The sequence below is a fragment of the Onychomys torridus genome, chromosome 3, assembly GCF_903995425.1.
Source record: "Onychomys torridus chromosome 3, mOncTor1.1, whole genome shotgun sequence".
Lineage (NCBI taxonomy): Eukaryota > Metazoa > Chordata > Mammalia > Rodentia > Cricetidae > Onychomys > Onychomys torridus.
In genome coordinates this window covers 115,007,550-115,023,277 of record NC_050445.1, presented here as the reverse complement: position 1 = coordinate 115,023,277, position 15,728 = coordinate 115,007,550, and the positions used below count along the sequence as shown (strand labels likewise).

General features: G+C 38.5%; 1 protein-coding gene and 1 pseudogene across 5 annotated transcripts in view; both read right to left on the bottom strand.

Annotated features, from left to right (window-relative positions):
- Window positions 1–15,728, bottom strand: part of Exoc6b (exocyst complex component 6B) — a 470,758-nt gene that overhangs the window by 197,338 nt on the left and 257,692 nt on the right. The gene's annotated exons all lie outside the window — the stretch shown is intronic.
- Window positions 1,729–4,572, bottom strand: LOC118579463 (annotated as a pseudogene).

Here is a 15,728-nt window from a genome sequence, read left to right as displayed (position 1 = left end):
CTTCCTGAGACATTTCAAACAGATGAAAAGATTTACTGGGTATGACCTGCAACTGATTCTAAAATTTTAACTAAAGTCTGTTGGCTTTAGCTCTAATGTCATCTTTGATAGATGGCTGATATACAATGGGCTTTTGTACATTCAAATAAATTTTCAATTATGTATTTATCTAGTTGAAACTGACAACGGCATATTTTAACCCTTCATGTCTTAAAATTCCTAAGATATCCCAATGGGAAATGCCTTTTATATCCTGGTTCAATGCAGCAAATTCTTTTTGTAGGCTCATTTCTGTTCTGTAATACCTAATCAAATGAAATGGACAGTAACCAAATAAATAACACTGGTAATAACTGATTTCCAAAATTCTTTGCCTGAAACCATATACTCAATGACCTGAATTCTAGTTAACCCAGATGGCAACATCATGGAGATATTTATCATAGGAACCACCTGCTTGTAGCTAAGCCACAAAGTCCATGTCATGTGTCTTAGGTATCAGTTGTATGTGTATTTATTACAATAATATGCACCATTCTGAAATCAAGTTCAGCTTTACTGCAACTACAATTATGAACAACTCCCAAATCACAGTAGATTATGATTTTATTGGCTAGGGGTCAGGTGATATACTTAGGTTGGATGATAAGGCGGGAATACATGAGCCTTCACGAGCTCCATCTCATTGTCCCTTAGTCCCTGAAGTATGAAAACTAGTCACAATTTGTTATTTACCACTCAGGTTCCTAAAGCTATTTCCAGGTTAAATGTAATTTCTACATGTTTCTGCATTTTTTCCACTTACTTTGAAAATCCTAAAGGGTCTTTAAAGTGGGAGTATACACATCACTACTTTGAAATCCAACTTTAGTCTGGTTCAGAGAGTGCCAATATATAGAAACAGTCCATGCTGAATAAGCTGGAACTACAGCTACTCTTGAGTCTCATTAGGGCTGAAGGTTACAGATGTTCTGGGCTCTTCACATCCTTTCCAAAGATATTTCAGGAACATAATCAGCTTAGTCAAACATTGTTTCTAGAGTATTCAAATTTCAATTTTTTTTAAACTTTTTCACAACTGAGACTTTATTGGTTGATTACACAGACATTTCAATTCTTAAAACATGGACCCAAACCCTAAGAGTCATACATTGTGTTCACGTACGCAAAAGAGCCATGCTATATAAGAGCATCCTAAGCTTGGCAAGTTTTCCCTAAGACCTCACATAACAATTAAATGCTCACAATCCTTAATTCCACTGACTCACAATTTTATGCCACATACAGTACATATTCAAAATTTCAATCTTTCAGAGCATATTATCACAATTGTGAGGAAAATGGACTGCCATGACCAGAGACAGTTCTGACAGGGCAAGTACTGAGGAGTGGTTTTTTTTAGGATACAGTTCTACCAGATACACAAGACCAGAAATAACTGAAAATGTTCCACACACAAATGCATGACCAAGACTCCAAATTACCATTTAGTATGCTTTGTGTTGTAGGATATAAAACTAGCCCCCTCTACAGAATGTTATGGAGACCCCCGAGTTAGTCACAGCCTCTCCTGATTCAGTATCCTGCTATTTTCTGGTTGTACCAAAAAATAAACAACCAGCAAATGATTTAACCTCTTAAAAAATCATTTACACTTAAAAAATGGGATGAGGTGGGACTTCCTCCCACCTTTTAAAAATGTTTCTAGAGCTACGAAAAACTTCGCATTTACAAAATAGTTGATAAAAATATTCCTCTGGATTGTACAAGAAGGGAGGCGGGGACACTGACAGACAGGATAGATGCTTAGTCGGACTTGACTTCTTTCTCTTCTACTTCAGAGGCTGGACTCTGGTTCTCAGTCTCTCTGTTTTCTGCAGGCACATCTGTGGTTTGCTGGTCCGCCACCTCAGCCTGTTTGCCCTTTGCTCCCCTCTTCCCTTTGCTTTGCACTTTTTTGTCTGATGACTTATCCTTTCCCGCGGCCTTCTTCGGCTCCGTGTCCACCTTAGTAGGGGCAGGCTTGGCCAACAGCCTCTCTTTGGCTTCACTGCCTCCGCTGCTCCTTCCGTACTAACCTTCCTCTTGGGCTCCTGGCAGTGCTGGGTGGGAGGCACCTGTGAGGCCAAACCTGACACAGAGCTACACTGCCTTGGCTGCCACCACACAAACTGCTGCGACCCTCAAATTTCAATTTTTATATAAATTTCAGATACTTTCAAAAATATTTATGAAACCAAACCAAAGGATATCCAATAATAGAACTTAGCAATTTGTGGTAGTAATATTTAAATTTTATGGTTAACTGGGAGTGTTTTATTGTAAAGTATTAATATAATTGCTTTGAGGCCTAGGCAAGCAAGTTATCTTGACCAGTTGTTTGGTTCTTTATGAGACTGGTAATTTCTAATAAACTTTCTAAAACTTACAATGGAAGTCACATATCCTGATATTTCCATTAGATGGTTAGAAAGAATCTGGATATTTTCCATCAAGTGGGCATAAATCATTTGGCATGGATTATCTCTATCCTTATGCAAAAGGTTAAGAGTAGATAAAGGACATAGGTATGAGATGACTAAAATATTTTTATTATATACGTGTGGAAGAGTGCACATGGAGGTCAGAGGACAACTTTGTGGAGAAAGGTCTCTCCTTTGACCTTTACATGGGTTAAAGAGGTTAAATTAACATTTCCTGGATTGCAAGGTAAGTGCTTTTGTCTACTTAGTCATCTCTCTAGCCCCAAAATAGTTTTTAGTTGAAATTAATTTAAGATTATTAAACCAGTTTTATTGAAAAGCAAGTAAGTGTTGCTTTTATGAGAAATGAATGAAGTGTCAGGAATATGTAATAATTTAATATTGAAGCATGGAGAGTGTCTCAGTTACTTTTCTATTGCTGTGACAAAACACCATGACAAAAGCAACTTAGAAAAGAAAGAAAGTAGGATAGAGAGACGGCTCAGAGGTTAAGAGCACAGGCTGCACTTCCAGAAAACCTGGATTCAATTCACAGCATCCACATGGCAGAACATAACTGTCTGTAACTCCAGTTCCAGGTAATCTGACACCCTCATACAGACATATATGCAGGCAAAACACCAATACACATAAAATAAAATAAAATTAATAAAAAAAAGAAAGCAAGTAATTTGGCTTACAGTTTCAGTGGGTTAGTGTCCCCGATGGTAGAGCAAAACCATGGTAGTCAGAAGAGCTAAGAGTTCCCATGAGGACTGGTAAGCAGGGGACAAAGAGAACACTAGGAATGGCTAGTGTCTTCGGAAACTTTAAAGGTTTCCTGGAAGGACATACTAAATCCAACAAGGCCACATCCCCTAATCCTTCCCAAACCAGTCCACTAACTGAAGAACAAGTATACAAACATGCGCCTATGAAGGCCACTGTCATTCAAACCAACAAAATGGTATAATTTTTAAAATAAGTATATCAGACTATAGATAATATTAGCAAAAAAAACTCATTCATCTGTACACACTCTCAGTCACCTCAAAGAGCAGCTCCCATGCTAGTCCTTATAGGAATTCCACTGCTACCAACTCTTCTGTATTTGATGTCTTAAATTATAAACAGACAGGAAAGAAAGAATTTCCAACTGGGAATGTTTTTTTTTCTCAATAGGACATATGCAGACCTGGAAGAGATGGTTAAGAGAGCATGTGAAAGGTTCTTCTGGGAAACTAGTGATGCTCTGGCCCTTGACCTTGGATGCTGGTCAACAGCTATCTGTGAAAATTTACCAGAATATACACTTAAAATTTATTCATTTTTCCAGTCATATATCTAGTTTTTTTTTCAAAAGACATGTTATTTCCTAATTATTTTATAAAAGACGATCTGTTTTAAAAATATATTTAAAAGTATATTGGGACGGGGGTAGCTCAGGGGTCTAGAATGCTTACTGCTCTTGAAGAGAATCTAAGTTTTGTGGTAATATATTGTGTCCCCCAATATATTATGAACCCTAATAAAACTTATCTGGGGTCAGAGAACAGAATAGCCACTAGATTAGACATAGAGGCAAGAGAATGGTGGCACACATCCTTAATCCTAGCAGTCCAGAGGCAGAGATCCACCTGGATGCCTATGAGTTCAAGGCCATACTAGAAACAGAGCAAGGTGTGGTCGCACACATCTTTAATCCCAGCACTTGAGATCTCACATCTTTGCTTGGGAAAGACATATATACACCTTTAATCCCAGGAAGTGATGGCAGGAAGCAGAAAGGTATATAAGGCATGAGGACCAGGAACTAGAGGCTTTTTTAGCAACAGTTCAGCTGAGATCCATTTGGTCAAGGACTCAAGGCTTTCAGTCTAAGGAAACAAAATCAGCTAAGGAGATGGCAAGGTGCGGTTGGCTGTGGCTTATTCTGTCTCTCTGATCTTCTAGCATTCACCCCAATACCTGGCTCTGGATTTTTTTTTTATTAATAAGACCATTTAGCAATTTGTCTTACATTGTTTGGTTCCAACCACCCATGTCACATGGCTTACAACTTACCTGGAATTCTAATGCCTTTGACCTCCCTGGGAACCTGCACTAACATGTACATACCTCCACCCCCCACACACATATACATACACAATAAAAAATATCTTTTGTTACAGCAAAAACAAACAAAAAACCCACATTTGGAGGGGACTTAAGAATTTCATAGCAGAAGACAGCTGAAACATTAAAAACTGGATAACACCAAGTATTCCATAATAAATGGCTTGCCTCTAGAAAAATACCTTGAAATTTCTAGTTATACCTTTAATATCTAGATGAATCTCAATAATATATTTTTGCAGCCAAGAAGAGAGACTCAACTAAAACTAACTACAAGGGTCATAAGAGGTATGTAACAAGAAAAATTTACATTGTTGGTCAACATAGCACCAACAATATTGTATTGGAAAAAAAATCCCTTGGATGATGCACAATTCCAATGGGAATCTATGCTCACATCTAGGAAAGAAGCATGGAAGGAGATACCCTTTCAAAGGGCTTGCAGTAAATTTCCTGAGAGGTAGAATTAGGGCCTACTTGTCTGATGAAGGACTCCTTTCCATTGAAGGTTCCATCCACTCTGAATCCTAAAACTGTATTCCATAGGAGTTATTAAGATACACAACAATTAAAGGAAACTTTAAAAAGTATTTCTTGCTGGGCAGGGGTGGTGCACACCTTTAATCCCAGCACTTGGGAGGCAGAGCCAGGAGGATCTCTATGAGGTTCAAGGCCAGCCTGGTCTACAGGGTGAGACCCAGGACAAGCACCAAAATTACACAGAGAAACCAAAAACAAACAAACAAACAAATAAATAAATTCTATACAACAAAAGCATAAAGGCAAACATGATATAAATCTTCCTTGTTTTTTTTTTCTCTCACCATTTTAGAATAGTTAAAGACAATAAATCATTCATTTATAAGAATTCTATAAAGGGAATCAGATTATCCTACATTTTATAAAAATAGCAAGTAGATGTCCTTATACAAACTCTTCTTAAAATATGATATGATAGCTTCAGGGATGCACCACAGGGCAAAAAAAATCCCTCTCTCACCTCTCTTTCTTGATAGTGTTTTCCTAAAAAGAGCTTGGACCTCATGCACAAACAAGGGCTGAAGTGCAAAGAGACCTCATTTGCTAATTCAAGAAAGGAGATCACAGGGCAAAGTACACCCTGTGCTGATCTCTAATGGTGTATCTTACATGTTTGGATAAGTTAAAATACTTACTCAACCACATTAAAACCAACTGTAAACCCTAAGAGAACTGCTGAACAGTGGCACGTGCCAACTCTGTTCATGTAACTTTTAGCTCCTCTCACTGTAGCACGTGTAAGTGTGCTGTCATCCTAGAGCTAACCTGGTCACTCCCATTTACCTTTTGTCAACCAGGCAAAAACTTAGGTTTAGAATGGCCTTCAGCAATATTCCCAGCAGCAAGATTTTGTTCCATGAGAAGCTGTAGGACCTTTCAATGTTCTCTCAATCTCCTCTCATTGAAATGGAATTGCAAGGCAAAATAAATTGGCTAAGAAATGGTATAACCAAAATAGAAAATGTCAAATGATGGTAGCCAACTGTATTCCCAGTGAGATACATCTGATCTTGTGACATTTGTTGGGTAGCTGCTCTATGTTGGATATATTAAAAATTCTACATTTTCTCAAAGAATTTATAAATCTGGTAATTACTAGGGAGAAAAAGATAATATATTATTTCCAGCACTGAAGAAAACATTAAAAATCACCCCCTGAAGTATATATGGATTATAAAGAAGAAAGGGAGGGGTTGGGAAAGACTTATAGGGAAAATAGGCCTTGAATTATATTTTAAGAACAGGAAAAGTAAGAAAAGAAGATAAGAAGTGATCCCAAGGAGAAGGAGCAGCCCCACACCACACATGCATAGTATTTCTGCACACAGTAAAAAGATACACTCTGCTGAAGTCACTACTTTCTGAAGGGGTTGTGATAGATGGATCTAGGCCAGCTGCAAGTTACACTGGAGGAGTGACAAGGAGGAAACCTCTCACAAGGCCGCACCCGGATCACCACACACCTCAGTGTCAGTTACTACTCCACAGATCAGGTTTCTAAGTCCCTCCTCTAGGACTCTGCTAGGAAACCTCAATCCCACATCACTACACAGGCTCCAAACATGTTTCAGGCCTTTAAATCTTAGTGAAAGGCAATCTGTCTGCAAAACAAAAAGAGAATGGCCTTCACATCCACAGGAACCTGAAAAAATCTATTTGAATCCCATTTCCACATACATTGTTTACATCATCTTAAACAATGTTTTTTTATTTGTCTCTATCTAAGCCTGTTGTGTCTACTTTGTAGACAGTAATGAGATAAACGAAGGAGGCTATAACCTAGAATAATTAAAAATGTATTTCCCCTTCTCACTCAAATAATGTATGAATAAAAGAAAATATGAAATGAGTAAGACTATAAAAATCTTTAACTTTTAAAAATGTGAGTATATAAATATTTGAATTCCAAGAATAAAAAAAATATAATCCAGGTGTGGGAGGTTCATTCCAACAGAGGCAGGTAGATACCTGGAAGTTGAAGCCAGAGAGCATGGCATAGTAAGATCCTGTCTCAAAACAAACAACAAAGAATAAATTTTACACACACACACACACACACACACACACACACACACACACACAGAGCTTCCGGTTTTGAAGAAAAATAAGAAATTATGCAACCAATACAACTGTCTACCTTTTTTATACTTCATGTAGATTTTCCAACTATAATACATGCTGCAGGCCACAGGAATGTATCATAAGAACTCAGCTAATTATGGCAAAGTCACTACCTGGAGGGATCAAGGATTTCCTTCAGAGGAAGCCAAATTCCAAGGAGCTTTTGGTGTTATTTGGCTTGTTATATATCAGCTGTATTCTGTTATGAAAATCATGTGTGCCTTCATAGTTTTCCCAATTGACTTTTCCCTAAGAAGGGCTAACAGTGTGGACTGATCACTCTCTGGACATAAACATTCCAGGAATTTGGAGAACAGCCTCAGGAAAGGCTTTTTCTGGAATCAGATATCTCCCTTAGCCACTTTTAAGGACTAACAGGAGATACTGCCTAGGTTGACACCCAACTTTCAAGGACTAACAGTGATAACAGCCCACATGCAAGTCTCCTGACTTAAGGTAAATTCCACAAGGAGACACCGCCTAGGTCAGGTGGACATTAAGTAATTGCTTTACACTATTTGGCTTGGACCCTCCTTTTATATACTGGGATTTCCAGGGTACAGGACAGAGAAGAAAAAAGAGAAGGGAAGAACTAGATGGGTAAGAACTTGAGAGGAACAAACTGAGATGGGGAAGAACTAGATTGAAGGAGTAGAAGAGAGTACTAGAGGAACGAGATGGAAGATGAGGAAGAGCCAGATGAGGAAGAACAAGATGGGAGAGAAGGAGATGGGAGAGGAGATGACAGAAGAAAGAACTAGATGGATGAGAACCTAGAAGGGGCAGAACTAGATGAAAGAATTAAGACAGAACCTAGAGGGAAGTGTAGATAAACATAGAGAGAAATCAGGCAATAGAGGAGCTAGACATGAGAGCAGAATAGAAGCTGTGTAGAGAGAGAACTGACAAATAATAAAGTGTATGGACTAAGGAGTTTTGTGTACATAGATTCATTTCTTTTCTTCAAAGATTAATTATCAGCTGGTTGTAGATTCTTCCCAGACCCTGGGAGGGGACTATCGAGGGGCTGGACCCCCATAGTCCACGATAAATACACTTTGAGGGGTCTCAATTGTAATCCATCTATAAAATTTTGTTCTACTTTTTTGACATCATATCAGAAATATTTCCAAGGATGTAATGTAAAATTTATAAAAGAAGATTCACAAATATGTGCTATTTAGATGAACAGTATTATAGTTTACAGACCAATGTGCAGAATTAAGGTTTTTGTTTGTTTGTTTGTTTGTTTGTTTGTTGTTTGTTTGTTTTGTTTTTTTGAGACAGGGTTTCTCTGTGTAGCTTTGTGCCTTTCCTGGAACTCCCTTGGTAACCCAAGCTGGCCTCAAACTCACAGAGATCCACCTGGCTCTGCCTCCCAAGTGCTGGGATTAAAGGCATGAGCCACCATTGTCCGGCCACAGTTAAGGTTTTTAATTACTTCTTTACTTTTATCAGTAACATTGACCCTACTGTTCTGTTCTCAAATAACACCCAGAGCCCTGGCACCTCACACCAAGAAGAGCGCCCCAGTGCTCCAATCATCAGCAGTGACACTAAAGTGAATGAGTCTATCTCACCCATGCTATGCTCCCTGGACTTGCTCAAGGAAGCTGCTTGTCTAACACAAAGTACAGCTACAGGATTTTACTCCTTAAACTTCATATTATGCTGATTTTCTGCCTTATCTCATCACCAAAGACAGGATTAGAGAGATTCTTTTAAATGAATTATAAGAAAGGAGTACGATTCAAAAGCCAGTATCATTAAAGAGGCCAAAGACTCCTGGCTGTACACTACCAGAAACTACTGCTAGTAACAGGAGGTTTCTTGGGAGAAAACTGCTAAGTAATAGCCCAACACACATAAGCCCCGGTAAAGAAACACAAACCCTCTAAGGGACTTAAGTGATTAAACTTTGAAGCCTAGCACCACACTGACAAGGAGCTAATCTGTTGCTCAATATACTCAGGATAGTTCAAACAACCTAAAGGTTAAAGTGCAGAAACCGGAAACATAAATCAATTTCTTGCAAGGCAGAGATATCATTAGCAAATCTGTTATTTCTCCCCATCAAAGAAAAATAATTCCTTGGTTCTCCCCATGTAATTAATCTGAAGACAAATGTTATTGTATCCTGAGGGCTATGAGGCCTGCTTGTCTCATGAGGACCCTGGAACTTTCCCTATTTTGTTCCACAGAAAGCCATAGGGAGTGGGTCCACTTAGATAATCATTATTGCCAGATGAGAGACTTTCCACCTAATATGTCAGATATGGAGTTACAGCAGTTAAAAATAAGTAACACACTAACAAATAACACTAACACACACACACACACAAACAAACAAACAAACAAACAAACAATCTCCTCATTGCCTGATTGAGTGACATACTCAATCATACTTTATAGTGACATTACTATAATTTATTTTCCTATTTGGGTCATAATGACTAAATTTTATGTGCTAATATTAAATAGAAATCCAGGGAATCCCACAGAGAAAAGGCATTTAAATTGTGACTCTGTTCAACATAGCTTAGTGTTCCTTGTAGACAGCTGTGAGATGGTACAGAGAGAGGTGTGAAAAGGTACTTCATGACTTGGTATGTAGTATATTCTCAAATGGTAGGCAGTTACTATTATGCAAAATAGAAGACTATCAGTTCCTTCTTGAACCTGGGCAAGATCACTTTAGGCTTTAGTTTCTCCATTTGACAAATAGAAAAAATATTCATTGCCAATTTATCACACAGGTTGTTTTAAGAAGCCATATGAGATAATGTAAGGTACACAGAGTTGGAATATTATGAAGTATATCTTAATGAAAAGCATTTACCAATAAAAAATTCTGTCATTTGAAAAATATTTCTGTTTGTGGAAACATAAGAAAATATGTAAGGAGAGAAATTAGAATTTTTACCCAATGTTTTGTTTTTTTTCTTTATCTCAGCATACTAACTTATGACTTTTCTTTTTAATAATCAAATTACTTTTAATGACATATAAGACCTAAAATATAGTTTCAATCCCTGAACAAAAGTCATATAATTTATAACTTAAAGCAAATAAAATTCACAAAATCTTGTGTGCCATTAATGCAAAGCACTGCTATCCAAAGACACTGATGAACAACATCAGGTCTTATCCCCAGGTAGCAATAATCAGTAAGATGGTAAAGAGGAACACTTACCATCAGATCACACTAGTTAAATCATGACCCTTGCAAAGCACATTCCCTCCTGAGTTCACATTGCCATCACTCAAACATATTATCCACACTTCTCTAGCGGGGAGGCTTCTGTCTTCAGTCACTGAGATGACTGAGAGCAGGAAAGGAGTTGGAGAACAACATCCACTTTCTAGTTACCACCCTTTCTCTTCCTGACTCAGACACAGAGCCAAGGTTGAAATGAGCTTTTCCAGACAAAAAGTGCCTACAAAGGAAGATGCCCCATCTGGGTAATGGTTAGAACTAGAAAAGGGCTCCAGAGTGTAGTCTCTGAAATGAGATTTGACGAATGTGAATGGAATAAATATATTAAAGGGCAGTAGCAGTAAAACCAGGTGATTAAAAACATGGTACAAGGGCTCAGGGTACCAAAGTTCTGCATGTGCTAGATAAGCAGCACTACTTTGGTTTGAGAGGAACATCTTTGTTAAACAAAAAGAGAGGATAGAGTACCACTGGGGAATTTTATTTTTTGAACAAATATGTGTGGGTGGTATGTATGTTTGATTGTGTGTGGGAACATGTGTACATGCACATGTGTGAGTGTGCATGTGAAAGCCAAAAGTTGATGCCAGGTGTCTTTCCATTATTCTCTACCTTATATTGGAGCAATGTCTCTCACTGATCGCAGAGTTTACCGTTTTGGTTCCTCTAATTAGCCAGTGTGTCTCAGAGATTCCTTGTCTCTGTAACTGGGACATCATCAACAGAGGTTAAGTGAGTTCTAGAGATTGGAACTCTTCCACTTGCATAGTGAGTGCTTTACCTGCTGAGCCAACTCCCTGCCTCCCTCTTGGGAAAGTCTTAATAGTTACAAAGACGATTCTCAACAAGAGGCAGTGATAATTCCTCTGTGGACAACTACTTGGTAAGTCTGGAAGTGTCAGTAGTTCATAAAGTTAAACAGAAAGAAAAGGAAGATGTGAGTTTTAGGAGAGTTTCTTTCACTGGGAAGAATAGAAAGTAACTTTCTATTGAGATGATTTCTAGGCTAGAAAAAGCCAGGGAAAGGCAGCCCCGCATTTGGATACAGAGAGCATGCCCCATGAACCACTACAGTAACAGGGCAGATTTGGCCCTGAGTCATACTCACACATATTGAAAGTGGACAGCAAAACCAGGGTCCTTTACCCCCAGCTCTGCTACTTGAGACAATACCCAATCTTTCTCTAGAACTTGTAAGAGGTAGCTATCAGAATAACTAAGATAACTTCTTTTTTCTTTTCTTTGTGGTTTTTCAAGACAGGGTTTCTCTGTGTAGCCCTTGCTGGAACTCATTCTGTAGACCAGGTTGGCCTCAAACTCACAGAGATCTACTTGCCTATGCTACCTCAGTGCTGGAATTAAAATTGTGCACTACCACCACCAAGCTTCAAAGGTAAACTCTTAAAAATGTGCTGTTGTCTAGAGCCAAATTATCAGCCATAAAAACATACATATGAGTAACAGGATATGAACTCAACAGGGTATATTTAGGAATATATATGTGATGGCTATTCTTGGATGTCAACTTGACTCTATCTGGAACTAATTAAAATCCAAATGACTGAGGAAACTTGAGAGGGATTTTTTTCTTAATTACATTATTTGAAGTGAGAAAATCTACTTAGAATCCACATCTTTGAGGTGGGAAGATCCACCTTTAATCTGGACCACACTTTCTGGAGGCAGCCTATATAAAGGACATGGAAGAAGGAAGCTTGCTCTCTCTGCCTACTTGCTCTCAATCTCACTAGCAAGTCTATTCCTTTATTGGTTGGCATTAGAGTCTACTTCTTTGAGATTTCAAGTGTATACTGAAGACCAGCTGAGACAGTCACCTTTGTGGATTCTTGGACCACCCATTGGTAGATAGCCATTGTTGAACTACTTGGATCATAGCCTATAACTATATATATTTGCATATATATCTCACATGTTATACACAAATTATAGAATATATATATATACATATATATGTGCATATATATGATCTATGAGTTATGTTCCTCTAGCAAACCCTAATACAGATTTTGGTACCAGGAATGGGGTCTTTCCCTGAGGTTACCATGCACTTCATTCCATTTAGCATCAGGGTTTCCTTTAAACTTTTTATCTCTTTGAGCACTAGACTTAGCTTCATTATACTTCCTGTTGTTCTTTTTCTCTTCAAACTATACATTTTTTTATTTCTCTTTGTCCAGCCTGCTCCTTTTCATTAGAGATCTGCATAAGAGTGATTACTAATAATCATACCACACACTGTCTTGAAATCTCATCTGCTAAACCCATTAATCCAAAATACTTCAATTTAGTCTCAGGCAATTTTTTGGACAAGAGCAAAACACAGACACATTCTTTGCCAAAATATCAAAAGGATGGTCTCTAGACCACTTACTAATATTCTTTCTCCCTGAAACCTCTAGAGCTAGAGACAGCTATCTTAGTTTGCACTGCCCTCAGCACCACTACCTTTCATGCTCCCACTAATATGACCCATTAAGCCCCACTTAAAGGGTCCAGCTGCTTTCCTAATCCAAAGTCTCAAAGTCTACATTATGCCAGTAAGAAGCATGGCCAAGCCTGTCACAGCCATATTCTGCTCCCTAGTACCAACTTCTGTGTAAGTTACTGTTCTGCTGCTTTGAAGAGACACCATGAATACTGCAACTCTTAAAGAGAAAACATTTAACTGAAGACTTGCTTATAATTTCAAAGGGTAGTCCATTATCATCAAGGTAGGGAGCAGAGTTGCAGGTATGCATGATGCTGGAGTACTACCTGAGAACTACATCCTTATATGTAAGTAAAGAGAAAGACCCTAGGCTTGGCATGGGAGTTTGAATCCTAAGTCCACCCCCAGTGACACACTTCCTCCAACAAGGCCTCACTTCCTAATCTTTCTAATCCTTTCACATAGTGTCACCCCTGGTAACTAAGCATTCAAATACATGAATCTATAGGAACCATTCTTATTTAAACCACCACAATATATGTATATAGAAATACATACATGTATATATGCATGCAATAATAACTAATGAAAAAAAGAGACCATGAATTGAAGGAGAGTAGAGATGAGTTTATGGAGGGGAGTGTTATTGGGTGTATTTTACACTTACTCTTTTGGTAACCCACCACCCAGCTTCCAAAAAAACACACACAGAAGATTATTCTTAATAATAAATGCCTGGCCTTAGTTTGTCTGGTTCCTTGTCAGCTTTTCTTAACTTTAAATTATCCCATCTACCTTTTGTCTCTGTGATTTTTTTTCATTTCCTACTTCTGGATATCTTTTTTTTCTTTTTTCTTAATGTGGAGCTGAGGATCGAACCCAGGACCTTGTGCTTGCTAGGCAAGCGCTCTACCACTGAGCTAAATCCCCAATCCCACTTCTGGATATCTTACTTTCACTCTTACTCTGTGTCTGGCTGAGTGATTGGGTGGCTGGCCCCTTGTGTCCTCCTCTCTTTGTTCTCTTGCTCTTTTTCTTCTTTCTCAAGTCTACACACATTGTTAAACACACTGTAACCTGTATAGATTTTCTTTTTTCTGTCTGGATCTTTTTTTTTTTTCCTTTTCCCCCTGAAACACGGTTTCTCTGTGTAGTTTTGGAGCCTGTCCTGGATCTTGATCTTTAGACTAGCCTGGCCTCGAACTCACAGAGATCCACCTAGCTCTGCCTCCCAAGTGCTAGGATTAAAGGTGTGGACCACCACCACCAGGCCCACCTGGACATTATTTACTGCATCAGCTCTAGTCTTTTTTGACTATGTGAGAAAACTTTAAAGTACTAAGTATCACAGACTGCACGACTTTGGTGGCTGACTCAACCCACTACTGGGGTCATGAAAGTTAAGCCTAAAACTCACAGCCAGGTCCAGGATGCATGAAAAGGAACTGTATTCAATCTTCCTAGCTGCAGAAAACAGGTACCTGCATTGCCACAAGCAGTTTTAACTTAGCTTGCCCTTTCTATTTAGTGCTATACACTTAACATCAGCACTTCTTAGTGCCTTTTTCTTTTCCTTTTTTCAACTTTCTCAGGACCTACATGGAAATTCGGCCCACATTGGTACATCAAAATGGTGTTGCTTTCCCCCCTCTTTTACCCTTTAGTCATTGGTCTTTTGGGGGGCCCACCACCCAGTTCCTAAATAAATCACACATGGAGGCTTATTCTGAATTATAAATGCTGGGCCTTAGCTTGGCTTCTTTCTTGAAAACTTTTCTTAACTTAAATTATTCCATCTACCTTTTGTTTCTGGGCTTTTTCCTTTCTCTTACTTCTGTATATCTTACTTTCACTCTTACTCCATGGCTGGCTGGGTGGCTGGGTGGGTGGTCCCTTGTATCCTCCCTTCCTTCTCTCTTGCTGTTATTTCTTTTGCTCCCAGATTTCTCTTTCCATTTATTCTCTCTGCCTGCCAGCCCCGCCTATCCTTTCTCCTGCTTCATTATTGGCTGTTCAGTTCTTTATTAGACCATCCGGTGTTTTAGAGAGGCAAAGAATCACAGCTTCACAGAGTTAAACAAATGCAAAATGAAAAAATGTAACAAGTCTTTGCATCATTAAACAAATGTTTCACAACACAAACAAATGTAACACATCTTAAAATAATATTCGACAACAAGGGAGTTTAGGGAGGAAAGGAAAGAAACATAATTAAGTTAAAATTTAAAAAATAAAGAAAAAAGAAAAGAAAAAATGTGCTCTGATGCTAAACATGCAAAATGCATAAATATACATTCAATATAAATTAATAGCTGGAGCCTGAGGTAAATGCTTGTGTGTACCTGCTTCATCTGTCATCTCAAGGGACATGATAACAGTTAACTGACTACATAGACAACACTATGATGGTCATTCAGGATACCTCACAAAAACAGGCAAAGCCACCTTGGTCAACAAGAAAAAAATCCAGTAATAACTCCATTCCAAAAATTCATTATTGTATAAATATAACTAGTACACCCTCCATTACCCAACTACACACTATCACATATACTCATGTGCATGTGTACACACAGGCGCACGTGCGCGCACACACACACGCACACACACACACACACACACACACACACACACACGCACACACACACACACTGACCTTTCCCACAATGTCACTGTTGTGATATATCCTTAAGAGTTAAGACAAATGGGGAATCTCAAGATTTAAAAGAAGGCATTCTCTGCCTGTTTCTTTGCAATTTTCTTCACATACAAATTTTGTACCATTTGTTCTCTCGACAGAGTCATTCCTGACTTGGAATTTCAA